Source organism: Coenobita brevimanus, chromosome 41 (assembly GCF_032717465.1).
Source record: "Coenobita brevimanus isolate Jiangsu-jjx chromosome 41, ASM3271746v2, whole genome shotgun sequence".
NCBI classification, from domain to species: domain Eukaryota; kingdom Metazoa; phylum Arthropoda; class Malacostraca; order Decapoda; family Coenobitidae; genus Coenobita; species Coenobita brevimanus.
Genome location: NC_136994.1, coordinates 11,372,002 through 11,389,085, shown reverse-complemented (window position 1 = coordinate 11,389,085; position 17,084 = coordinate 11,372,002).

Genomic DNA, 17,084 nt, shown 5'->3' with positions numbered 1-17,084 from the left:
CACCTGTCCATGAGCCCAGTGTGTGTGACCAGGAGAATCTGCCTTCCTTGCCAGCCCTCCCCTCTGGACTACTGTGTTGTGGTGAGCCTTGAAATTATTTGTAATCATGGCAGAGAGTAATGTGCAAAACTTTATGAGCAGTAGGGATGTACATTTTCTATACCAGTGCACAAGAGAAGAGCTGAGGGAGTTAGCATGCACTTATGGCATTGAGTTAAAAACTAATCTTAAGGAGGATATGCAGAGAGAACTGATAAAGGGTTTGATGGAATCTGGCATTTTGGGTAGAGAGCAGAGTGAGTGTGAAGAAGAAAATATGGAAAAGGATGAAAAGTATGTAGAAAGAAACAAAGAAATGACTGGTAGTGAGATGATGGAATGGAAAGTGAAGTTAATGGAGATGGAGATAATGTTACAGAGGGAAAAGAATCAAGAGGCTTTGATGAAAACAGAGGTTGAGAAGATCAAGGCTCAGGTGGAGATAAAAAAGTTGGAAGTAGAAAAAGGGGAACACAGAGGAAATTCAGCAGATATAAAGATGAAACTTATGCCATAATTTGTAGAGGAAGAGGCTGAGGATTTCTTTATACAATTTGAGAAAATTGCTGAATTGAGAAGTTGGCCAAAGGAAGAGTGGGCTTTGTTGGTGCAAGCTAGATTAAAGGGCAAGGCAAGAGAGGCTTATGCTGGTTTGGGTATTGATGAGTGCAGTGATTATGATGTTGTTAAAGAGGCAATTTTACAGACTGTGAAGGTGGATCCAGAAATTTATAGACAGCGTTTCAGAGAGGTTGGAAAAACACATAGTAACATAGTTGCCAGAGAGATTGTGCTGAAGTGTGGTAAATGGTTGAAATCTGAGGATGTGACAAGCAAGGAAGATGTGATACAGTTATTGTTGTTAGAACATTTTAGAAATACTTTAAAACCAGCACTGAGGTATGAAATAATGAAACTAGACATTAATAATGTGATTGAGGCTGGACGTAAAGCGGATCAGCTTGCTGTTGCGTATGAGATGAGCAAAGGTGCTGATAGAGGTAAATTTAACCAGAGCTGGGTTAACAAGTCCACCAACTCTTGGGGTGGTAAACAAGGTACAGCTAGCCAAAACAGTTTCAAGAACTCAAATAATTTTCTGAAATCTAATGTTGGACATGTTCAAAGTCAGGCTGTAGAGTCACCTTTGTTTAGGAGTGATAAGGTCAGTAATGCCTCACATCAAAATAAGTCAGGAATCAAATGTTATAAGTGTGGTGACTTTGGACACTTAAGTATAAGTTGTAAGAAAAATCAGGTGCAACCCAAGTGTCTGCATTGTGGTAAAGTAGGTCACAGGAAGTATCAATGTTATAGTTTGAAGAATTCCAAGGAAGCTGGATTGACTGTAACTGGGAAGGAACATGTAGAACAATTGTTAGCAAATGTATGTACAGGATCCAAGATGTTACCAGCAGTAGAGTTTAAGCCATTTATCACCAAAGGTCAGATGAAGGTGGGTGAGGGACAAGGAAAGGAGATTGTGATACTGAGAGACACAGGAGCTAACCTGAGTCTTGTACGTAAAGGTATTGCAGAGTGGAGTGATGAGTCCTTTACTGGTGAAAGTGTTGTTGTTAGGGGTGTGAGTTCTTCAGAGCTTGAAGTACCAGTACATTGTATGCGGCTTGAGAGTGGATTTGTCAAAGGAAATGTGAAAGTTGGAGTAAGTGAAGGATTGCCTGTGTCAGGAGTGGACATGCTATTAGGGAATGATTTGGCAGGCAATAAAGTTGTCCCTGAGCCTGAAATTTTGGAGAATCCTGAGGTTGACCAGGAAAGTGAAACCGTAGACCCAGAAGTATGTGAGGATGGTGAGAGACTTGAGGAGAGTATGATTTATCCAGCATGTGTAATGACAAGGGCTAGTGCTAAAAGAGGAAGATGAGGAGTGTGAGTTAGACCTAAGCTCATCCTTGCTTTGTGAACCTGGAGATGAAGCAGTGCAGGTGAAAGGGAAGGAAGTAGAGACTTTGCCAGACTTTGTTGTGAAAAAGGAGGACTTAATTGATGCACAATGGAATGATGAAAGTTTGAAGGCGTTGTGGAGTGAGGCTGAGAGAGGAATTCTTGATGGAGATGTGGGATATTATGTGCAAGACCAAATTTTAATGAGAAAATGGAGACCTGCTGATAGCCCAGTATCTGATCATTGGAGGATGAAGACCCAAATTGTTGTCCCTAAGAAGTACAGAAGTATGATTTTGGAGTTGGCTCATGAAGATAGTTGGTCAGGACATTTTGGTGTAAGAAAGACTTTGAGTAGAGTGACAGCACATTTTTATTGGCCAGGTGTAAAGATGAGTGTAATTAAGCATTGTAAGACTTGTCATACATGTCAGGTTGTTGGTAAACCTAACCAGAATATTGTAAAAGCACCATTGCACCCTATTCCTGTTGTAGATGAACCATTCAGCAGGATATGTATTGATGTTGTAGGTCCTCTACCTCGTTCTAAGCGAGGCAATCAATATTTGCTAACTATTATGTGTATGTCAACAAGGTTTCCAGAGGCAATTCCTTTGAGAAGTATCCATGCTAAAGTGATTGTAAGGGAGTTGGTGAAATTTTTCTCATGGGTTGGACTCCCGAGAGTAATTCAGTCAGATCAGGGCAGTAATTTCACTTCAAGATTGTTTGGTCAGGTGTTGAAAGAGTTGAGGATTATGCAGCAGTTATCGAGTGCCTACCACCCGCAGTCGCAGGGATGTGTGGAAAGGTTTCACCAAACTCTAAAGAAGACTTTAAAAATATACTGCACTGAAATGGATAAGGATTGGGATGAGGCAGTGCCACTAGCTTTGTTTGCCATAAGAGATGCTGTACAGGAGTCCACTGGCTTCAGTCCATTTGAACTTGTGTATGGACATGAGGTCAGGGGACCTCTGCGTATGTTGAAGGAGAAGTGGTTGGGAAATCATGATGTGCCAAATATGCTGGATTATGTTACTATGTTTAAGGAGAAATTGTTGAGAGCTAGAGAGATTGCCTGTGAGAATTTAAAGGAGTCACAGACTAATATGAAAACCTGGTATGATAAGAAGGCACGAGATAGAAGTTTTCAGCCTGGTGATAAGGTGCTGGTGTTGTTTCCATTGCAGGATAATCCTTTGAAAGCAAAATATTGTGGGCTTTGGGCCATTAAGGTTAAAGTCAGTGATGTAAATTACATAGTCAGAACCCCAGGGAGACGGAAGGGAACTCAATTGTGTCATGTAAATATGATCAAGGCATACTATGGTAGGGAAGAAGTATTGGATATTTACAATGATGAAGTAAATTGTGGTAATGTTGTGAAGGTGGAGAAGAGTGATAGTGAAGATGATGACTTGATGAATTGTGAAGGTCAGAGTTTGGAAAATTCAGTCATATTAAATAATTTGGATGAGAAGTTGAAGCATTTAGATAAGGATAAGAAAGGAGAGGTAAAAAGAATTGTTAACAAGTTTAGATCTTTGTTTCCTGATGCTCCTAGAAGAACCCATGTTATTGTGCATGATGTGGAAGTAGAGGATGTAAGGCCAATTAAGCAACATGCATACAGAGTGACTCCACAAAAGAGAGAAATTATGAGGAAGGAAGTAGAGTACATGTTGAAAAATGATTTAATTGAGCCAAGTAATAGTCCATGGAGTTCACCCTGTGTACTTGTACCTAAGGCTGGAGGGAATAGTTACAGATTTTGTACTGACTTTAGAAAAGTGAATACTGTAACTAAGACTGACTCATACCCTATTCCCAGGATTGATGACTGTATTGATCAGTTAGGAAATGCTAAGTATGTGACAAAGTTAGATTTGCTTAAGGGTTATTGGCAAGTTGGATTAACTGAAAGGGCTAAGGAATTGTCAGCATTTGTTACCATGGATGGGTTGTATCAGTATAAAGTTTTGCCATTTGGAATGAAGAACAGTCGCAGTTGTTTTTAGAGATTGGTTAATGCAGTGTTGAGTGGAGTGAAGTGTTGTACTGTATACACTGATGATATAGTACTGTATTCTGATACATGGGAGGAGCATTTGAAGTTGTTGGATGAAGTATTTAGAAAGTTAGATGATGCAAATCTCACAGTGAATTTAGCAAAGAGTGATTTTGTGAAGGCTTATGTGGACTATTTAGGATTCAAAGTGGGACAAGGACAAGTGAGGCCATTGGATGCTAAGTGAGAGATATTGTGAACTTTCCTTCTCCAACAAATAGGACCCCCCCAAAACCAAGCCCGTTGTAGTCGTGGGGGGGCTCAGGGGTCTGGGGCTGGGACCTGATGGTGGGGGTGGTTTCCCTATGCCCTTCTTCCCCTCTATACCCTGCTTCCTCCTATACCCTGCTTCCCCCACCCTTGGGTCCCAGTCCTTGGCCCTACTAATTTTGCTTGGTCCTTTTTCTTCTCTTTTCTTCTTTTATTTTCTTTCTTCTCACCTTCCTAAGGTGTGAGAGCCGTGCTGATGGGATGCAAGGCTGTCTCTTTTATGTCAGTCGATAACGGCCTCAGGGAACCATGGGTACGGTAGCCCTTGTTTCTTTCACCCTTACTCTTGACTCGGGCTCTCAGGAGTGGACTAGTTAATTCCCGCGTGAATAATTAGGCTCACCATGGCCAATAATGAAATTATAAAAAAAAAACAAAGGAGCAACGGGAGATGCTCCTCCAAAACCTTCTCCCAGTCAGGCGGATCCCCCTCCCCCTACTTTTCCGCCTCTTTCTTCCTCTTTCTATCCTTCTGTTTCTTCTTCTCCCCCCCCTCTCCTACCCCCTCCCCTCTTTCCAAACCCTCCAACAATAACATCAATTTTTGGTCGCCAGACATGGCCAAAATTTTTCAACATCGAACCCACAACAAATGACCTCACCCTCCATCTCTCTCTCCTTCAACAAATAGGTCCCGACGTCACTTTCACATCACGACCAAATGGAGACCGCCTCTTGACCATTAAAACTGCTGCACAGGCTGAGAAGGTGAGGTCGCTCACCGATCCCTCTGGCCATCCCATCTCAGCAACTCCAGATCTCCAATTAAACTCTAGTACTGGAACTGTTCTCATTCCCTCATACATAACAATTGGAGATCGTAACTTCTCAGAATGTTCCGCAGACATCCAAGCAATCTTGTCTGCACAACAACTACCAGTAATATCTGTTCAGTGCTACACACTTCCCCCCCAGGGGCGCCGCAAGTACTCCGCCAACATTGCCAAAATAATCTTTAAAGACCGCGATTTACCTGCCTCTCTCATCATTGGTGGTACACGACTTGCAGTCAAAGAATATACGCCTCGTCCTCGACAGTGCTCTTCTTGTTGGCGCTACGGCCACCCAGCTAAATACTGCAGGTCAGAGGCAGTGTGCCCAACCTGCGCCCAACCCGGTCACACCTCCTTAGCCTGCATAGCGCAGAATCAAGTCTGCCCGAACTGCCAAGGTTCTCATGCTGCCTCGTCCCGGAACTGTCCAGAATACATTTTTGAATCGGAAGTCGCAAGGATTCGCTGGAAAGAAGGTCTCTCCCTCCGTGCAGCCCGTCAACGTGCCCGTGATTTAGGATTCTCCTCCCGTGTTACCTATGCTCGAGTGGCCCGGCCTATTTCCACTACCTCTGCCACCTCTCAGTCCTACCATACTACAACCACGACACACTCTAACTGCTTTTCTACCATCACCTTATCTGACACACCTGTCCCCTTGGTATCGCCAGCCACCAGCTCCTCTACTATTTCAACCTCTTTTCCTGTCCCTACTCATACCTCCTCTTCACCTACCCCTCTGACTGTCACTATTGTCTCTCCATCTGTCTCTACTCTCCCCTCTTCCACCTCCCCTTCTCCCTCCTCTTGTTCTGCCCCCTACTCTCAGGCCCCTTCAGTTTCTATTTCCAACTCTTTCTCTGTCCTAGACTCTTCCACTCCTACCTCCTCCTTGTCACTTCCGTTGTCCACTCCCCTCTCTTCCCCCCATCGCCCTTCCAGTTCTGCTGCTCCACCCCGCTCATCCTCTTCCCAACACCAACAGTTACTTCCTCTGCCACAGCGTGATGCCCGCCGTCTGCCTGCCTCTGGCAAACGTGGGCTGCCTCCCACCACATCGGATACCAAGGGTACCACAAAACCCACACACTCTCCCCCAACTCGTAAAATGCGAATTACTCGTCCTTCGCCCTCCGTGACACCACCAACAAAGATCCCTGTCTCAACCCAACGATCAGCTAGTTCCAACCCTATCCGGACTCCTCAAACCACTTCACAACCAGTTCCAGCTCCCCTGTCAACACCACAGATGACACAATCAACAGGTGCCGAGAGTGAAACTCTCTCAGATATTATGGAATACTTAGCAACTCCTTTACAAGAACCACTGAGTCCCCCAAAAATACGTCATACAGCAGAAGTCCATTCAGCTCCTTCCGATCTTCCTCCCACTCCCATTCCTCCTTCCCCTTCTGCCCCTCTTTCATGTTCTAATCCCTCTCCTTTATCCCTCCCTATGCCACCAGGCTATAGCGACCATCCTACTCATTCACCTCTTCCACACTCTGCTCCTATTCCTACCATTGAACCAACCCGGTGATGTGTGATACCCTTTCAACATAAATTCGTTTTTTACTATATTTTATTCTTTGTAAATTTTTTGGTAACCTTTTACTTTTCTTTGATTTTACTTTTAGTTCTTTTATTTTACATTTTAGTGTTATACAATTTTAATATGTCTCTTTTACAATGGAACATGCGAAGTTTCATGGCCCACCGTAATGATCTACGTTATCTACTTTCAATTCACCATCCTTCAATAGTCTGTTTACAAGAACTCCGTTTGTCTTCCCCACCAGTACCCATACCTGACTATTTTCTTGTTTTCTCCTGCTTCTCTTCCTGTTTCCGCCATTTTAGTTCATAACACAGTCCCATTAGAATATCTGTCGCTTCACACCACTGTTCCATGTCATTTTGTTCGTGTTTTTCTCGAACAATGGATTACGATAGTGTCTGTATATTTCTCTCCCTCCCAACCTATTGATTTCCCAGCTTTAACCCTTTTATTATCACAATTACCCACTCCAATTTTATTAATAGGAGATTTTAACTGTCGCCACGCTTTGTGGGGCAATGATGTTACAAATTTGCGTGGCCGCCACCTTGAATCTTTTATTTTTAATAACGATTTATCCATACTGAATACGGGAACTTATACACATTTTGACTCTAGAACTCACACTTTTTCCTGTCTTGATCTCTCCCTATGCTCCCCTTCTCTTTCCCTAGATTTCCATTGGTCTGTTCTTTCAGACGTTTTATATAGCGACCACTTTCCTATCAAACTTACTCTTACCACATATCGTCCTGTACTCAGACCCCCTCGATGGTGTTTCCCGAAAGCTGACTGGCCATCATTTACTTCTCTGACTGTTCCTACTGTACCTCCTTCTTCATTCTCTACTATTTTAGATATGCTCACTTATTTTAATGAATTAATTCTTAGTGCAGCTTTGACCGCGATCCCTAGGTCGTCCCGTCCTTTTACTTCTAAGTGTGTACCTTGGTGGGATTCAGACTGTACTGTAGCACTCCGTGTTAAACGTGCACGTTGGAAGAGTTACCTACGCAAACGCAACACTGCGGATGAACAGAATGCATTTCTGCTGTTTAAAAAGGCCCATGCCCGTCTTCGAAAGATTGTTAAACAGGCTAAACGCCGTAGCTGGAGGTCATACGTTTCCACCATTACTACCAATACACCCATTGCATCCGTCTGGAAACGTATACGCAAAATAGCGGGTAAGCATCTTCCTATGCCCTCCCCTGTCCTACACTTAGATGGAGAGTCAGTAGCAGATGCTCATCTAGTTGCTAATGGCTTAGGTCGTCACTTCAGTAATGTTAGTAGTGGCTCTCATCTCTCACCTGAATTTCATACCCTTAAAGCTGCTACTGAATGTACGCCTGTTGTCTTCAAGCTGTCGTCTAGTCAGTCATATAACGCGCCATTCACACTCCATGAATTGACCTCTGCCCTTCGTCTGTGTAAGAACACTTGCGAGGGTCCTGATGGCATACACTATAATATGCTCCGTCACCTTTCCCCTCAGGCCATGGCCTTATTAATAACTATTTATAATCGTATCTGGACAGAGGGTGTTCTTCCCCCTCATTTCGTGATGCTGTCATTCTCCCATTTCTTAAACCGGGAAAGCAAGGCCATGTCCCTCAAGATTATCGCCCCATTGCTCTTACTAGCTGTCTTTGCAAATTGTTTGAGCGTATGATAAATCATCGCCTTATGTGGCTCCTAGAATCCAAGCAACTTTTGTCTTCTTCACAATTTGGTTTTCGAAAAGCTCGCGGCACCTTAACTCCCCTCCTAAATCTTGAGACTTATATCCGTTCAGCCTTTGCCACTCAACAATCTGTTATCACAGTGTTCTTCGACCTTGAGAATGCTTATGACACAGCCTGGCGCTACCATATTTTAAGCACAGTTCGCTCTTGTGGTATTGATGGTAACCTTGGTGTCTTTTTAAAGAATTTTCTATCAACTCGTTTCTTTAGAGTCCGTGTTCAACATACCTATTCAGACTCATTTCCACAATACGAAGGTGTTCCCCAAGGCAGTGTTCTTAGCACTACTCTATTTTTATTAGCAATTAATGGGATTGTTTCTTGTCTCCCAGTTGGTGTCCGTTCTTCTTTGTATGTTGATGATTTTGCAATATATGCCTCAAATCCTGACATCTCTGCCCTTGGTGCTCTTATTCAACATGCAGTTTCGGCTGCCTCAGAATGGGCCACTTCTCTTGGCTTTCGGTTCTCTCCTCTTAAGTCTCATGCTATTACTTTTAATCGTTCTCATCATATTCCTCAACCACCTCTTTTTCTTTATGGCTCTCCTCCCGTACAAAACCTCCGCTTCCTTTCTTGGCCTTCTTTTCGATTCCCGTCTTACTTGGAAGGATCATATTACCTCCTTGAAAACCTCAGCCTTGCAACGCCTCCGTCTCTTGCAAACTTTGTCTCATGTGTCGTGGGATGCTGATCGAGCTACTCTCCTTCGCCTCCATATTGTTCTCGTTCTCTCCAAACTTGACTATGCTTGCCAAGTCTATTCTTCTGCTTCAGACACCGTCCTCCAACAACTTGATTCTGTACATCATTACGGTTTGCGTCTGGCTCTTGGTGCCTTTAAGTCCTCCCCAGTTGAGAGTCTGTATGCTGAATCAGGAGTTCCATCACTCTTCCGCCGTCGCGCTCTTCTTTCTCTTCGTACCTATGCTAAGTTGCACTGTTTTGCTCATACCCCTTCTCTACTTCCTCCCAGCCCTGACCCAGGCATATTTTCCACTCCTAGGACCAAGCCACCATTTGCAGTTCGAACCCGTACTCTTCTCTCGCGCTCCTCTCTTACTGTTAGTAATGTTTTTCCTTTCCGCACTTGTCTTTTTCCTCCATGGTTACTTCCTCGACCCCACATTTGTTCTTCCATTTTCCCTTATTCCAAGTCCAATTCTCCTCCTTTAATTCTTCGTTCTCGGTTTTCAGACCATCTCTCCCAACATTCCTCTGCAGTCCCTATATACACTGATGGTTCAAAAACTCCTGCTGGCGTTGGATTTGCGATACTCTTTCCTGACACTCATTATCATTTTAGCCTTCCTACCTATGCAAGTGTTCTAACAGCAGAATTATATGCCCTCTTGTTTGCGTTGCGGTATATTTGTCATGCCTCTTCTTCCTCATTTGTGATATTCTCTGATTCATATAGTGCTCTATCCCTTCTTCAGTCACCTTCGGCTTCTCACCCTCTGGTTCTTCGTATCTTGGAATGGTTGTTCCGTATCTCCTCCCGTCGTAAAACAGTCCAGTTCTGTTGGGTCCCAGGACATGTGGGCATCGCAGGCAATGAACATGCTGATCAGTTGGCTCGCATGGCAGTTAGCAGGGATGTCTCTCCTTCCTTCCTCATTCCAGTCTCTGACCTTCTTCCTGCTCTGTCATCCTTCCTTCAGCACCGGTGGCAGTCTTGTTGGGACTCTATCACTAATAACAAACTACGTTTTGTTAAACTGTTTATTTCTCATTGGTTGACCCCTTGCCACCGTAATAGGAGGTGGGAGACGGCTTTAGCTCGCCTAGAATCGGTCATACACGACTTACCCACTCTTATTTGATGTCTGGTGATCGCCCTCCCCTTTGTACTCGTTGCAATACCATTCTTTCTGTACGCCATATTTTCCTTGATTATCCACTTTACACACTACAGCGACGTATTGCATTTCCATTTTTGTCTCACCTCCAACGTCCCCCCTTTCTTGCAGACTTTCTCCGAGAGTCATCGTATTTTTCCCTTCATAATATCAAGTCCTTCCTTACCTCTATTGGTCTTCTTTCCGACATCTAATTCCGTTCCTTTTTTCAATAGCCCCATCTGTGATATGATATACTCCTTCCATTGACCTATTTCTTCTGGCCCACCCAACGTACACAACTTGTAGCCGATGATCCGGCTTTGTGCTGGATTTTGGCACTAGGTTGTTATTGTTCTTCTTCCAACAAATAGGAAAGAATTGTTGAGGTTTTTGGGAATGAGTGGGTATTACAGAAGATTTTGTAAGAACTTTTCAGCCGTTGCATTGCCATTGACCAGGTTGTTGTCAAAGAAGGTGAAATTTATGTGGAGTGAGCACTGTGTGGAGGCTTTTAAGAAAATTAAGGATATGCTAGTAAATGCACCCATATTGGTCACTCCTGATTATGATAAGCCATTTAAATTGTGTGTGGACGCCAGTGGTGAGGGAATTGGAGGAGTATTAATGCAGGAAGTGGAGCAGGTTGATCATCCTATTGGGTATTTTTCTAAGAAGTTGTTACCATATCAGATGAATTACAGTACTGTAGAGAAGGAGGCTTTGGCATTGATTATGTGTTTGAATCATTTTGAAGTGTATGTGAAGGGTACCATGAGGCCCGTGCAAATTTTCAGTGATCATAATCCTCTTGTATTTGTAGATAGGATGAAGAACTCTAACCAGAGGTTAATGAGATGGTGTCTGCTGTTGCAAGAATATAATTTGGTTGTGACTCATGTAAAGGGAAGAGAGAATGTGATAGCAGACGCTCTCTCTCGCGTTCCTGGGAGATGTGAATCCTCTTAAAGGGAGAATTCACATCTTTACTGGAAGGGGGGTGTTACGAGGAGTTATCCCTTATTTCATACAGTACGTTTTCTTTTGTTGTGTATCATGAATGTAATGAATATTATGTTTATTATTGTATAATGTGATTGTATATTGTGTTGGAGTTTATCTTTGGAGAATGTGGAAATGAATTAATATTTGTGAAGTTGTTAAGGGTTAACATGTAAGGTTATGTTGTTGTATTGTGATCCCGTTAGTGAGAGATATGTTATGTATGTACGAGGGGAGAGTGCGTGGCTTCTCTCTCTCTTGGTGACTGGCGGCGTGTGAGGAGCTGATCTGGGTTTCTGCTCGGGTGGGCGTGTTGGAGGAGACACGTGGTGATTTTGGGAGAGCAGCGTGGTCACACAGTGTGAGGTGTTATACAAGGGAAGTGGTGAGATAATTATGTGAATATATTGATGAGTATTACTTGTGGGAGGAGAATATACAGGTGATGGAGAGAGAGAGCGTGGTTTGGGTGGTCACAAGATAGCCCATGGTGCACGTGGTGGTGTACTTGTGATAGTGGAGATTATTATTGTGTGAACAATTGTGGAGTATTTGTGTGGTTAATATTATAGAGTAACATGTGAGGGAGAATGGTTAATTATTTTGAGATATTATGGTTATTATTGAGTGTCATTTGGTGTTGAGAAGATCATTGTGGGGATATAGCATAAGTGATCTAAGCATATTCTTTATTTGAGTATTAGTGTGTTTATTTGTAAATATATGTAAATAGTGTAGTAGGCTATTTCATTATCATTGATGGTGTGATGGATGATGCAGTATTTGTGGTGGAGATATCTCATGTTGCTATCCAGCTGGCCCGGGAATGAGGAGTTGCAGGCCGAACGAATTTCTGGATGTACCTAACTATTGCAGCGTGCTTGAGGAGTGAGGACAGCTGGGGAACACGAACATGCCGAGCGAGAAGCACGCGAAAAACACGAATATGAAATGCTGAAGCTCAAGCGAGATACCTTGGCTTCAGATACATCTGGTGCAGTTGGTCATAGCTCCACGAGCGTTCTTCCTACACATGTCCTGGCGACCCCACGCATCAAGCTTCCTTCATACAAGGAAGGCGAGCGAATCGAGCCGTACATAGCTCATTTTGAGGACATGGCAGACATGTATCAACTGGATGAGGCAGCTAAGCGGCTCCAATTTCTTAGTTTATTTGAGGGCCCTGCCCTCGATATTCTCCTCAGAATTCGTGGAGACAATCTCACATATGAGATGATGAAAGCTGCACTCACTAAGCCGTATGGTCTCACAGTAGACGACGCCAAAGTTCAGTTCATGCGAGCTCGTCTCCAAGATAAGGAGACAGCTGTTCAGTTCCTCGATCGTCTCACTGCTTACTTAAATGAGTGGATGGAGAAAGATGAAACTCCTTCCACGCGTGAGGGGATAATTGACCTTATGCTGCGTACACAGCTAGAGAGGTTGTGGCCGGCTGAGCTCATAGCCCAGCTTAAGATCTGCCAGGTGAAAGATGCCAGCCAAATGGCAGAAAAGGCTGACGCATTCTTTACTGCATACGGGTATCAAACTCGTAAGCAAAACACCTGGAGCAGAAAAGATACTGCCAAATCTGGGAAGCCGTCTCAGACTGAATCCCAGCACCAAGGCCATTCTCAGAGTAATGGCCAAGGTCCAAAACCACAGTGGAAGGACCAGGGGCAAAACACTCAGAAACCTGAGTGGAAGAGGTACAACAAGTACCCTAACCAGCAGCAGTATCAGCCATGCAACCGACCGTCGGGACAAACTTTTTCACCACCAGCTCAAAAGAGGCAGGAAGGAACGCAGCCTTCATTCCTCAGCAGCAGCACGGTGGTCACATCCCTACCAGTATGGGTACGCCCCCACAGTTCACTAGTCCCACAGTGACAGTGAACCCCCCTCCACAGATGGCCAATGTTCCATCTTCCCAATATAATTCTCAAGGCACAATGTTTGCCACATCAATTCAGCAGCCTCATGAGTGGCTAGCTGCTTCCTCTACAGGCTCTCCCATAGATGACAGTACCTTCCTTCTTCAGCCAGGGTTTGTGGGAGACATTCCTGTGAAGGTCCTGAGAGATAATGGTTCCTCAGGTTGCTCTGTCAAGCAGAGTCTAGTTCGGCCTGAGCAGTATACAGGTCGACAGATCCATGCAAACCTTATTGATGGATCAGTGAGATTGTTCCCTGAGGCATGTATCCAGGTGGCATCTCCATTTTATACTGGTACGACACTCTCAGTTGTCATGCCAGAACCTTTATTTGACCTCATCATCGGCAATATTTACGGTGTCAAGGATAGTTGCACCGAACATGACGCTACTCAGACTTCGGCTGCTGCGGTAACACGAGCCATGGCTGAGGCTCCAGACTGTGTCACCCCAGTGATCATTGAATCGCCGCAAGATCTGATGTGTAGTCAACTTGTTGTACAAGAACAACATTCTGACCCGACACTTGCTGCCGTGCGGAACAAACAAAAGGGTCGAGTGATTAAGTATTCACGGGGAGGTCGAGCGAAGTTCCTTCGCAAACAAGGACGGCTCTACCATGAGTCACAAACACCCAAGGGCGAGGTTCGTCTGCAGTTTGTCGTTCCCGCCAAGTACTGCCTAGCAGTGTTACAATGGGGTCATTGTTCAGCCTCAGGAGGTCACATGGGCAAAAGGAAGACCAGGGTCGTATCCGAGCTGACTTTTTCTGGCCAGGGATGGGATGAGACATAGATAGTTTTGTCCGTTCCTGCAGTGCGTGTCAAAGTAACACCACTAATCAGGGACATGTCCTTCCTGTGCCGTTCGTAACCACACCTGTAATCTCTGAGTCAGTTGAGAAACAGGGTAGTGGTGAAGTGGGTGCAGACCTGACGTCTTGCCCATTGGCCCCACAGGACACATCATGTCCAGGGCCTGTACATACATATTATGTACCGTAAGTTAAGGGGGAAGTTCGAGAGAGAACTCCGCAAAGGCAACTCGAGGCTATTTAAGACCCGAGTTTCCACAAGGATTCTCAGCTCCCCGATACTAATATAAGTACTGTAGGTTAAGGGGGAAGTTCGAGAGAGAACTCCGCAGAGGCGACTCGAGGCTATGGAAGACCCGAGTTTGCACAAGGATTCTCAGCTCCCCGATATTAATATAAGTACTGTAGGTTAAGGGGGAAGTTCGAGAGAGAACTCCGCAGAGGCGACTCGAGGCTATGGAAGACCCGAGTTTGCACAAGGATTCTCAGCCTCCCGATATTAATATAAGTACTGTAGGTTAAGGCACAGGTTGAGGACCCATGTGCAGTTCGAGGCTATGGAAGACCCGAGTTTGCACAAGGATTCTCAACTTGCCGACACTAATCATGTGCTATAATTAATGGCGACCTCGAATGTACGTCGTAGCACTGACTGCTAGGCAGAGAGAGTAATTGTAACATAATAAAATTTTTGTCTCATTGACATTTTTGATGCTCCACCTCAATTGATTTTGCAGGTACAGCAATGGGTGTAGCAGTTTTGCTGTGCGGGCCAGCTGATCGTCTGCCGCACGCTGCCGCCTCTTCTCCTCTGCCTTTGTCATCGCCATATTATTAATATTTACTGTGTCATTTTACACGTAGGAACAGTTACACCACAACTGTTACACCTACACCATGTATTACATACATCACGCTACACAACAATTAGTTGTCAGTGTAAATGTAGCAAACTTTCGCTCAGTTTGACCTGAGTACAGGATTTTCACTGTCGTCACAGAGTTTTTCCCTCAAGCTTGCTTCTATTAACGTAAATACGAGGTTTTTTCGCTCACTGGCGACTGCGACTTTCTCCTGTAGCAGGATAGCACACACACCACAGTGTGAATCTTGTGTGACTGAGCTAGGATTTATATGTATGCATATTGAAATCTTTTTTCTGAAGGAAAAAAGATTTGATTTTGATGGGGCGTAATGTCACGAGTCGGCTAGTGACATTGGCTTTTGTGGGAAACCGCGAACTTAAGTGGAATCCCAGTTTATTGTTCAGTTAACCGCTCATTCGGACGGAAGCTTTGTCAAATCAATTTTTCATTGTCATACGTGATCGTCTTTGTGTGAGACATTAGCGCTTCCGCTGAGCGATTTGTTTTGGGCGCGTTTCGCTCATTCGACCACTAAAAAATGCAGCCTAGTGCTCCTCTTTTCTTTCCCACGACTTACTCAGTCCAGTGTTTGTTGTGACGGAGAGAGGTACTGTGCTCCAGCAGTGTGAGAGGTCAGCAGTACCCAGACTCCACTAGACTACAGTTCTCCAGTGCTCCCACCCTTCTTTGGGTGATACACCACATTCATTGACTAGTATTTCCTTTTTGTATTTTCCTAGGTTTAAGAGCTTAGTTAAGGTGTTTTTCCTAGGCGTAAGAATTTAGCTCGAGTGAGTGAGTGAGTACGATCTCTTTATTTGAATTCATTTGAAGTGTAACGTTAAATTTATTTTTGTAATCAATAAATTTAACAGTTCTTTTTCTTGAGCTTAATGTAAAGTAAACTCTTGTTTCATTTCTCCACAATTAAGCTTATTTTCCATATAGCTCCTAGCTTGCATAAACGTTTTGCCATTCATAACTAGTACTTAGGCCAGTCTTGTGTATTAAGCTTAAAATCCGTTGTGCCTCCTAGGAGTTAAAGCATCAGCAAGAACCTGATACTATTATTAGTATTAGTTATTTATTGTCAGGGGTGAAGTAACTTTCTGCAGAGGCTAACAGTACTAAAAAACAACAATTGAGTACTTAGTCTCTGCTGTGTACTGTTGAGAAAGTTTATAAATTCTCGTTCTTAGAGAATCGTGTGAAGCAAGTCAGAGTAAAGTAATCGTTGTTTGATTTAGTAAGACAATCATTGTCCCTGCTCTTCAATATTATTGAACAATTATCATTTAAATAATATTAGTATTTATTTGAAAAACCCTGTGACAAACGTTATGTAACGTAATGTAGGGTGACGACGAACCAAATAGTTATTCTACTCCTACCCCTTCTCTCCTTCTCTAATTCTCTCTCAAATCTCCAGCTTATATACAAGTTGGGATCTTTCCATGGGTAACTTCCATGACGTCACATAACTGGCTCAGGTTGGTTATACTGCGTGTTCATGAAATATCTGTAGTGACAGAGCTTCACTGTTTGTGATACATGGACATTCCTGAATTAGAATATGTATTCAACTTTCCCTGTCTTCGAATTATGACACGACTTTCCTTGTACACCATACATGACAATGTGCAAATGTTACTCACGTCAGTACCTATATATTAATGCCTATAAGTATTATCTATTGTCAAAACATATTAATGCCTACACCACAACCAATAAACAGCAAATATTTTCACCGCCAGACGAACCATCCACAAACACACAAACACACACAGGAGGACAGACCTTAAAATTCCGTCCATACAAGCGGTCATGTTGTACACTCTGTTGCTCGTCATGTTGTCCAACTCGTTTGCAGAGACTGGTGTTGTCCACACTAACACAACGGGCAGCGCGCGCCAGTTACCGCTGAGCAGCGAGAGGAGGATAATAGATATCAACACCGTAGTAATTCAGGAGACTATTTATGTTGAGCATTGAGGTACTATGTTGTGCCAAGAAAATAAATAATTGGAAAAAGAAGACGTGGTGCAGGCAGTGGCTGTCTCGACGTAATTTCAGAGGGAAGCCAGGGGGCTGCTGCTGGCATCGCGGTGCGCTCTGTCTACATGAAATGTCCCTAGGCCAGATTTTCCTGAAGCGTGTGGCACCGACCCTCCATGGCACAAAACACGAAAACCCGAGTCAGGCAACATAATGCCCAACAGACCGCACAACATGACCCCTAGTGTAGGCGGAACTTATTGCT